Source organism: Oncorhynchus masou, unplaced genomic scaffold, assembly GCF_036934945.1.
Source record: "Oncorhynchus masou masou isolate Uvic2021 unplaced genomic scaffold, UVic_Omas_1.1 unplaced_scaffold_3621, whole genome shotgun sequence".
NCBI lineage: Eukaryota > Metazoa > Chordata > Actinopteri > Salmoniformes > Salmonidae > Oncorhynchus > Oncorhynchus masou.
The window spans coordinates 281-11,511 of record NW_027016752.1 but is presented as its reverse complement, the minus strand read 5'-3'; the positions used below and the strand labels follow the sequence as shown (position 1 = coordinate 11,511).

General features: G+C 39.7%; 1 long non-coding RNA gene across 1 annotated transcript; it reads right to left on the bottom strand.

Moving 5' to 3' along the window:
• Positions 1–1,268: 1,268 nt before the first annotated feature.
• LOC135539126 (uncharacterized) lies at positions 1,269–9,840 on the bottom strand. The gene is made up of 2 exons (XR_010455557.1): positions 8,005–9,840; positions 1,269–2,798 (listed from the first exon to the last, which is right to left on the bottom strand). It is a non-coding gene; the product is annotated as an uncharacterized LOC135539126 (long non-coding RNA).
• Between the last annotated feature and the right edge of the window lie 1,391 nt (positions 9,841–11,231).

Genomic DNA, 11,231 nt, shown 5'->3' with positions numbered 1-11,231 from the left:
TATACTACATATAGAGATCCATACCCACCATAACCACTATACTCCATATAGAGATCCATACCCACCATAACCACTATACTACATATAGAGATCCATACCCACCATAACCACTATACTACATATAGAGATACACACCCACCATAACCACTATACTCCATATAGAGATCCATACCCACCATAACCACTATACTCCATATAGAGATCCATACCCACCATAATAACCACTATACTCCATATAGAGATCCATACCCACCATAACCACTATACTCCATATAGAGATCCATACCCACCATAACCACTATACTCCATATAGAGATCCATACCCACCATAACCACTATACTCCATATAGAGATCCATACCCACCATAACCACTATACTCCATATAGAGATCCATACCCACCATAACCACTATACTCATTTACATTTACATTTAAGTCATTTAGCAGACGCTCTTATCCAGAGCGACTTACAAATTGCTCCATATAGAGATCCATACCCACCATAACCACTATACTCCATATAGAGATCCATACCCACCATAATAACCACTATACTCCATATAGAGATCCATACCCACCATAACCACTATACTACATATAGAGATCCACACCCACCATAACCACTATACTCCATATAGAGATCCATACCCACCATAACCACTATACTCCATATAGAGATCCATACCCACCATAACCACTATACTCCATATAGAGATACACACCCACCATAACCACTATACTCCATATAGAGATCCATACCCACCATAACCACTATACTACATATAGAGATCCATACCCACCATAATAACCACTATACTCCATATAGAGATCCATACCCACCATAACCACTATACTACATATAGAGATCCATACCCACCATAACCACTATACTCCATATAGAGATCCATACCCACCATAATAACCACTATACTCCATATAGAGATCCATACCCACCATAACCACTATACTCCATATAGAGATCCATACCCACCATAATAACCACTATACTCCATATAGAGATCCATACCCACCATAATAACCACTATACTCCATATAGAGGGGCACAGCTCCAGGTAATAGGATTGGGAAGTGCTGTGGTATGACCCAAGGCAGTCTGCACAGGAGGAGATGAATGCAACTTTTTTTTCTCTCTTTTACAATGATGTTTTTCAGTCTTTTTAAACAATGCCTCCAACTGTTGCTAAATCCACACAAGGCCACAGTTCTTATCTGGCTATTTATTCAAACAAAAACAAACAAACAAGCAGTTAGTTAGGTAACCCCTAAAGCACTTTATTACTGTGGTACTTTTCAATAGCAAAAACAACCACTGGTGAACTTTTCCTTTTGAATTCCCAGATGTTACCCAACTGCTCATTTTGTGTATTTAATAAAATAATAAGGTCGGGGTCCCAAAGAAAAGTATTACATTAAGGCACAACTTTTATAATCGCTGCTTGACCACATTTACAGGTAATAGTCCACACAGTGACAACAAATGGAAAACCAAATAAGAGTACTCATTTTACAACTCTGCTTTCATTGGGCCCTTGAATGACATACATTTATCAAAACCTACAATAATTAGAATATCTGTACCGATAATGGTTGTTATAAAGGTGCCAATAGGAGATCTGGTAACCAGCGACAGGGAAAGCCTTGGATAATATGTAATTGTATTGCAGAAAGGGTCAAAAGACTGGCAAAGCTATTTTTCAAGCACATATTGAACAACAGGATGGTGACTTCAATTAGACTACATATATGATTATCATTGTCTGCATGGGGAAACCAATCAGGTGCCATATACAGTAGTAGCTATACGGCACCCCTATATTAAACAGAAGAGAATTCAGACACTACACTTTGACCTCTACGATTAATGGAGAAGCGTGTGCAAAGCTATTTTCTGTGCGGAACAGACAATAAATATCTATTTATCTATAAATATTTATATCCCAAATGTCCATGTCAAGTACCCGTCATCTTGGTTTGCTTGAGAGGCACAAGTGATGCCTAACATCATCACAGAGACTCATTAAGTAAACTCTGTCTCTGCTGAAGTCAGTGGTTCCCTTTGTATTCCAAGAGGAATCTGTGGTTGGTGTCTTGAAAACAAAGGCAGTATATCTCATCTCTAATTATTATTCATTTTTTGTGAGGCAACTTACACCCCCTTTCTCTGTTTTCATGTACTGCAAACATAGTATCCTATTTGTCAACATCAGGCTTCATTTTCTTCCTGGCCTGAGCCTAGCCTCAGCTTAGCAGGCATGGTGGCTGTATCCTGTCTGTCTCTGCTTCCTGCTGGGTTGGCAGGCAAATCATTTTCTGGGCCTGGCTGACTTGGTGGAGGGAGGGGAGCTCCAGGGGATCATGGTGCATCAGGCAAAGTCAGACCAAGTCAGGGTAGGGCAGAGTGTAAGAAGGGGTGACCACTGAGAGGCCACATCTCTGGGCTAGGAAAAGAAGAACGAGCCAGGGTCTGTCTGTCTGCTTTATGTCAGGTGCCACTCACTCTGTAAAGTAGTAGTTTATGTGACCTCCAGCAGTCTGGGTATAGTGGCTGGCTGTTGGGGAATGTGTCAGGGTTAAAGGTCAATCTGAGTGGGAGATTGGGTGTTGATCTACAAGCTGCGGCCAGATACACGTAGCGACTTCGGGCTAAAGCCGTAGTCCACTATCCTGATATGTAGGCTGCTGGGTCCACGTTGTTGTTCTGTCCGTCTTCAATAGCCTTGTTCTTCTCTGCCGTGGTGAGGCCTGTTGCTTCTGTTCCCACTACAGCCTTCTTTGACCTATCAGGTGAAACCCACAAAAGCTAGATGTTTTGCTATCTGGTATTGATATGTAAATTAAAAAGGGTTTTCATCAAATTCTATCATGTTACATACATTCAAGGAGTTGCTCAGCAGTAGGGGACACATACAGGATTCATTATCACAGCTGTTGCTGTAAATATGTCATGCCCAATACTTTTGCCTTCAGCCAATTAATTTAGGCCTAACTGCTCTGCCGATTTTATTAGAAGGATGTAACAGTTCTTTGGCAACCCACATTGAAACACATAAGTAGAGGACATCAAATCTGCACAATTTTTTTAAAGAAATCGGGGGCGACAGCAGGTGCCACATTTTGGTGTTAATGTAGGCCACCAGGTTTAAGAACACACATATATCTATGTAGGACATATCATGATTGTTCTCAGTAGACTATATACAGTGGGGCAAAAAAGTATTTAGTCAGCCACCAATTTTGCAAGTTCTCCCACTTAAAAAGATGAGAGACGCCTGTAATTTTCATCATAGGTACACTTCAACTATGACAGACAATATGAGGGGGAAAAAATCCAGAAAATCACATTGTAGGATTTTTAATGAATTTATTTGCAAATTATGGTGGAAAATAAAGTATTTGGTCAATAACAAAAGTTTAATACTTTCAATACTTTGTTATACACCCTTTGTTGGCAATGACAGAGGTCAAACGTTTTCTGTAAGTCTTCACAAGTTTTTCACACACTGTTGATGGTATTTTGGCTCATTCCTCCATGCAGATCTCCTCTAGAGCAGTGATGTTTTGGGGCTGTTGCTGGGCAACACAGACTTTCAACTCCCTCCAAAGAATTTCTACGGGGTTGAGATCTGGAGACTGGCTAGGCCACTCCAGGACCTTGAAATGCTTCTTACGAAGCCACTCCTTCGTTGCCCGAGCGGTGTGTTTGGGATCATTGTCATGATGACAAGGAGGTTTTCATTCAAAATCTCACGATACATGGCACCATTCATTCTTTCCTTTACACGGATCAGTCGTCCTCGTCCCTTTGCAGAAAAACAGCCCCAAAGCATGATGTTTCCACCCCCATGCTTCACAGTAGGTATGGTGTTCTTTGGATGCAACTCAGCATTCTTTGTCCTCCAAGCACGACGAGTTGAGTCTGACCATATGACATTCTCCCAACCTTCTTCTGGATTATCTAAATGCTCTCTAGCAAACTTCAGACAGGCCTGGACATGTACTGGCTTAAGCAGGGGGACACATCTGGCACTGCAGGATTTGAGCCCCTGGCGGCGTAGTGTGTTACTGATGGTAGTCTTTGTTACTTTGGTCCCAGCTCTCTGCAGGTCATTCACTAGGTCCCCCCGTGTGGTTCTGGGATTTTGCTCACCGTTCTTGTGATCATTTTGACCCCACGGGGTGAGATCTTGCGTGGATCCCCAGATCGAGGGAGATTATCAGTGGTCTTGTATGTCTTCCATTTCCTAATAATTGCTCCCACAGTTGATTTATTCAAACCATGCTGCTTACCTATTGCAGATTCAGTCTTCCCAGCCTGGTGCAGGTCTACAATTTTGTTTCTGGTGCCCTTTGACAGCTCTTTGGTCTTGGCCATAGTGGAGTTTGGAGTGTGACTGTTTGAGGTTGTGGACAGGAGTCTTTTATACTGATAACAAGTTCAAACAGGTGCCATTAATACAGGTAACGAGTGGAGGACAGAGGAGCCTCTTAAAGAAGAAGTTACAGGCCTCTCATCTTTTTAAGCAGGAGAACTTGCACAATTGGTGGCTGACTAAATACTTTTTTTGCCCCACTGTATCTATGCAGGACATATCATGATTGTTCTCAGTAGACTATATATATATATGTAGTAGTTCTCAGTAGACTATATATATATATGTAGGACATATCATGATTGTTCTCAGTATATATCCATGTAGACATATATATCATGATTGTTCTCAGTAGACTATATATCCATGTAGGACATATCATGATTGTTCTCAGTAGACTATATATCCATGTAGGACATATCATGATTGTTCTCAGTAGACTATATATATATATGTAGGACATATCATGATTGTTCTCAGTAGACTATATATATATATATGTAGGACATATCATGATTGTTCTCAGTAGACTATATATATATATATGTAGGACATATCATGATTGTTCTCAGTAGACTATATATCCATGTAGGACATATCATGATTGTTCTCAGTAGACTATATATATATATGTAGGACATATCATGATTGTTCTCAGTAGACTATATATATATATGTAGGACATATCATGATTGTTCTCAGTAGACTATATATATATATGTAGGACATATCATGATTGTTCTCAGTAGACTATATATATATATGTAGGACATATCATGATTGTTCTCAGTAGACTATATATATATATGTAGGACATATCATGATTGTTCTCAGTAGACTATATATATATATGTAGGACATATCATGATTGTTCTCAGTAGACTATATATATATATGTAGGACATATCATGATTGTTCTCAGTAGACTATATATATATATGTAGGACATATCATGATTGTTCTCAGTAGACTATATATATATATGTAGGACATATCATGATTGTTCTCAGTAGACTATATATATATGTAGGACATATCATGATTGTTCTCAGTAGACTATATATCCATGTAGGACATATCATGATTGTTCATACTATATATATATATATATGTAGGACATATCATGATTGTTCTCAGTAGACTATATATCCATGTAGGACATATCATGATTGTTCTCAGTAGACTATATATATATGTAGGACATATCATGATTGTTCTCAGTAGACTATATATATATGTAGGACATATATATATATATATATATATATGTAGGACATATCATGATTGTTCTCAGTAGACTATATATATATATGTAGGACATATCATGATTGTTCTCAGTAGACTATATATATATATGTAGGACATATCATGATTGTTCTCAGTAGACTATATATCCATGTAGGACATATCATGATTGTTCTCAGTAGACTATATATATATGTAGGACATATCATGATTGTTCTCAGTAGACTATATATATATATATATATGTAGGACATATCATGATTGTTCTCAGTAGACTATATATCCATGTAGGACATATCATGATTGTTCTCAGTAGACTATATATATATATGTAGGACATATCATGATTGTTCTCAGTAGACTATATATATATGTAGGACATATCATGATTGTTCTCAGTAGACTATATATATATATGTAGGACATATCATGATTGTTCTCAGTAGACTATATATATATATGTAGGACATATCATGATTGTTCTCAGTAGACTATATATATATGTAGGACATATCATGATTGTTCTCAGTAGACTATATATATATATGTAGGACATATCATGATTGTTCTCAGTAGACTCTATATATCTCTGTAGGACATATCATGATTGTTCTCAGTAGACTATATATATATATGTAGGACATATCATGATTGTTCTCAGTAGACTATATATATATGTAGGACATATCATGATTGTTCTCAGTAGACTATATATATATGTAGGACATATCATGATTGTTCTCAGTAGACTCTATATATCTCTGTAGGACATATCATGATTGTTCTCAGTAGACTATATATATATATGTAGGACATATCATGATTGTTCTCAGTAGACTATATATATATGTAGGACATATCATGATTGTTCTCAGTAGACTATATATATATGTAGGACATATCATGATTGTTCTCAGTAGACTCTATATATCTCTGTAGGACATATCATGATTGTTCTCAGTAGACTATATATATATGTAGGACATATCATGATTGTTCTCAGTAGACTATATATATATATGTAGGACATATCATGATTGTTCTCAGTAGACTATATATATATGTAGGACATATCATGATTGTTCTCAGTAGACTATATATATATATGTAGGACATATCATGATTGTTCTCAGTAGACTATATATCTATGTAGGACATATCATGATTGTTCTCAGTAGACTATATATCTCTGTAGGACATACACCACCGTTCAAAAGTTTGAGATCACTTAGAAATGTCCTAGTTTTTGAAAGAAAATCACATTTTTTTGTCCATTAAAATAACATCAAATTGATCAGAAATACAGTGTAGACATTGTTAATGTTGGAAATGACTATTGTAGCTGGAAATGGCTGATTTTTAATGGGATATCTACATAGGCATACAGAGGCCCATTATCAGCAGCTATCACTCCTGTTTTGAACATCAACAGTGAAGAGGTGACTCCGAAATGCTGGCCGTCTAGGCAGAGTTGCAAAGAAAAAGCCATATCTCAGACTGGCCAATAAAAATAAAATATTAAGATGGGCAAAAGAATACAGACACTGGACAGAGGAACTCTGCCTAGAAGACCAGCATCCCGGAGTCATCTCTTCACTGTTGATGTTGAGACTGGAGTTTTGAGGGTACTACTTAATGAAGCTGCCAGTTGAGGACTTGTGAGGCATCTGTTTCTCAAACTAAACACTCTAATGTACTTGTCCTCTTGCTCAGTTGTGCACCGGGGCCTCCCACTCCTCTTTCTATTCTGGTTAGAGCCAGTTTGCGCTCTTCTGGGAAGGGAGTAGTACACAGCGTTGTACAATTTCTCACATGGAAGAGCCTTCATTTCTCAGAACAAGAATAGACTGATGAGTTTCTGGCCATTTTCAGCCTGTAATCAAACCCACAAATGCTGATGCTCCAGATACTCAACTAGTCTAAAGGCAGACAGTTTTATTGCTTCTTAAATCAGGACAACAGTTTTCAGCTGTGCTAACATAATTGCAAAAGGGTTTTCTAATGATCAATTAGCCTTTTAAAATTATAAACTTGGATTAGCTAACACAACGTGCCATTGGAAAACAGGAGTGATAGCTGCTAATAATGGACCTCTGTACGCCTATGTAGATATTCCATAAAAAAATCTCCTGTTTCCAGCTATGATAGTCATTTACAACATTAACAATGTCAACACTGTATTTCTGGTCAATTTGATGTTATTTTAATGGACAAAATATGTGGGGTTTTTTCAAAAACTAGGACATTTCTAAGTGACCCCAAACTTTTGAATGGTTGTGTACATAGTGAGTGTTCTCAGTAGACTATACAGTGTATATCTCTGCTAGGACATACAATGAGTTCTCTCATTAGAAACTGAGTGTCCGACCTTTCTCTGTTGAAGATGAGGAAGTCCCTCTCCACATTGTCCAGGCGCTGTTGGAGCTGACCCTTCTGGGAAATGAAAAGGTTTACAGGTTTAAGAACACACACACACACACGCGCGCGCACACACACACATAAACACACACACACACACACACACACACACACACACACACACACACACACACACACACACACACACAGACAGAATATTTTTTAAGACAGTAAAGATTATCCTATGACCCAGATAATGGTTGTTGATACTTGGGACAAGAAGGGGGAGAACAAGCGCTGTAGAAAGATTAATGAAGTTTTGCTCATTCTAAAGGACAGCCAGTATCTCTCTCAGAGGCCCACTTGCCCTACACTGAAACAGTGTCACACATTTAGTGATGTTAATCACGTGAGAACAACATCTCCGTGACGACCAGTCCTGGCAGCCTTGCCGGTGTTATGACAGTTTCTCGCCCTCTCTGGGCACTGGGTTGGTGTTAGGCAGACTGCTTGGGCCAGATTGGACCTTAGACGACTCCCACCGTAAGTTTCTTGACCCCCTGTACAGGCCTGGCAATCAGCCTGGAGAGCTAGTACAGGTGCTTTCACAGTGGGGCGCCAGTCCCTGGCAGACAGCCAACAAGAGAAGTGGAGCACGGAGAGAGAGAGAGAGAGAGAGAGAGAGAGAGAGAGAGAGAGAGAGAGAGAGATTGAGGAGACAGAGAGACAAGAGAGAAATGAGGAGACAGAGAGGCAAGAGAGAGATTGAGGAGGGAGAGAGATGGGGTGACATTCACACAGAAGCCTTGTTTATACATTGTGCCCACATTGTCAGAAATATGTTTATACATGGTATCAAAATGTGTCTCTTATCCGCCCACTGTGTCTGCATTGTGACCACATTTCCCTGTCACTCCCTGTAAGCAATTTATTTGTCAAAATAATTCTGATTTATTTTAAGACAGATATTGATGATATAAGTCAATGGTGCCACGTGTCAATGATTTTAGAAGACAGGACAATGACGATTTAAATGGTTTCACTGTCCAGATCCGTCTACATTTGTAAGATATCCAGACACAATGAGTGCCTTACTACCTACGAAGGTGGTCAGGAAGATCTGAACTCAATCAGAACACAATGTGTCTTTTAATCATCTACACCTGTCTGGAAATGTGGGCACAATAAGAATGTGGACAAGATCAGGACAAAGGATGCATCTTATAACCAGGTATAGAGAGAGACACAGAGTGAGATGGACAGACAAAGAGAGGGAAGAGAGACAGAGGGAGATGGATAGAGAGAGATAGTAAAAGTGAGAGAGACATACAGACAGACAGAGATAGGTACAGTAGCTTGCGAAAGCATTCACCCCTTGGCATTTTTCCTATTTTGTTGCCTTACAACCTGGAATATAAATGGATTTTTTTGGGGGGGGGGTTGTATCATTTGATCTACACAACATGCCTACCACTTTGAAGATGCAAAATATGTTTTATTGTAAAACAAACAAGAAGTAAGACAAAAAAAACAGAAAACTTGAGCGTGCATAATTATTCACCCCCACAAAGGCAATACCTTGAAGAGCCACCTTTTGCAGCAATTACAGCTGCAAGTCTCTTGGGGTATGTCTCTATAAACTCTGTGTGTATAGCCAAGTTATTGTTACTCATTGCTTATTTATTATTACTTTTCTATTATTTCTCTATTTTGTTTCTCTCTGCGTTGTTGGGAAGGGGACGTCAGCATTTCACTGTTAGTCCACACATGTTGTTTAGGAAACGTGACAAATAAAATCTGATTTGATCTCAGTGTGTGTTGCTTTACTGCTTACTCTCCTGTACAGATGCTAAGCACCCCCCACCCAAGCATGGGAACAGACAGACAGACAGACAGACAGACAGACAGGCAGGCAGGCAGGCAGGCAGGCAGGCAGGCAGGCAGACAGACAGACAGACAGACAGACAGACAGACAGACAGACAGACAGACAGACAGACAGACAGACAGACAGACAGACAGAGAGGCAGATAGACAGACATACAGATAGACAGACATACAGACATACAGAGAGATAGGCAGACAGACATACAGGCAGATAGACAGACATCTAGTCAGACGTACAGGCAGACAGACAGGCAGACATCCAGTCAGACATACAGGCAGACAGACTTGCAGACAGACAGGCAGACATACATTCAGACAGACAGGCAGACAGACATACAGGCAGGCAGACAGACAGATAGACAGATATACAGATAGACAGGCAGACAGACATCTAGTCAGACATACAGGCAGACAGACAGACAGGCAGACAGACATACAGACATGCAGACAGACAGACAGACAGACATACAGGCAGGCAGACAGACTTTTAAACAGACATGCAAACAGGCAGACAGACAGACATCCAGTCAGCCAGTCAGCCAGACAGGGGTGTGATGGGGTGAGCTCTCCACCTGGAGAACAAGGATCCCTTGGGAGCCAACAAGGTAGCCAGGCAGAACAGCACAGTGCTGGAAACCACAGTGGGCCCAGAGAGAGACTGTAAGAGCCAAAGGTATAGCTTGCGAAGGACAGTCTGTGAATAACAATATCACTTAACCTGTGGGTAAATCTCTCCCTTTCTGCTGTGAAATGGGAGTTCAGAAGTTAATTATGCCCTGCTGTTTGATAAAAAGTGTCATTTAACACTTTACAAAATGAAACCTAGAGGGACTTTTCTGTTGGCTGATTGCCAGGCTGGTAGAGACACAATTAAAGTCATTGTATATTTCAATTGTACAGCTATAGGCTCAAGACAGCAATCAGTAACATCATTGTGTATAATAACTATTCGACTTCTGTACTGTGGGTTCTGACCATCCGGGATTCTCTCTTAGTTATAGAACCAGACAAAAACTACAGTACCACTGAATACTTCAACACATCAATATCAAAGTGTTGATCAGAACGGACAACTATTCTGATCAGGTTAATTGAGGGTGAAGAGAAGGGAAGTGACAGCAGTTAAAGTGACCTGATCATAGAGTGTAGCGAGGTTGGGAGGATGGAGGATGGAAAGATGGGCCTATTTATGCTGTTCCCAAGAAAACACGAGTCCAATTCCTCACTACATCATCTGTGATTTAATTCAGCTAATTATACTGTTCATTATGGTTTCAACAGCAGCCAGGATTCAGAAGGGAAAGAGAGAGGGAGGGCGGGAGGGAAGAGAGAGAGAGGGAGGGAGACAGCAG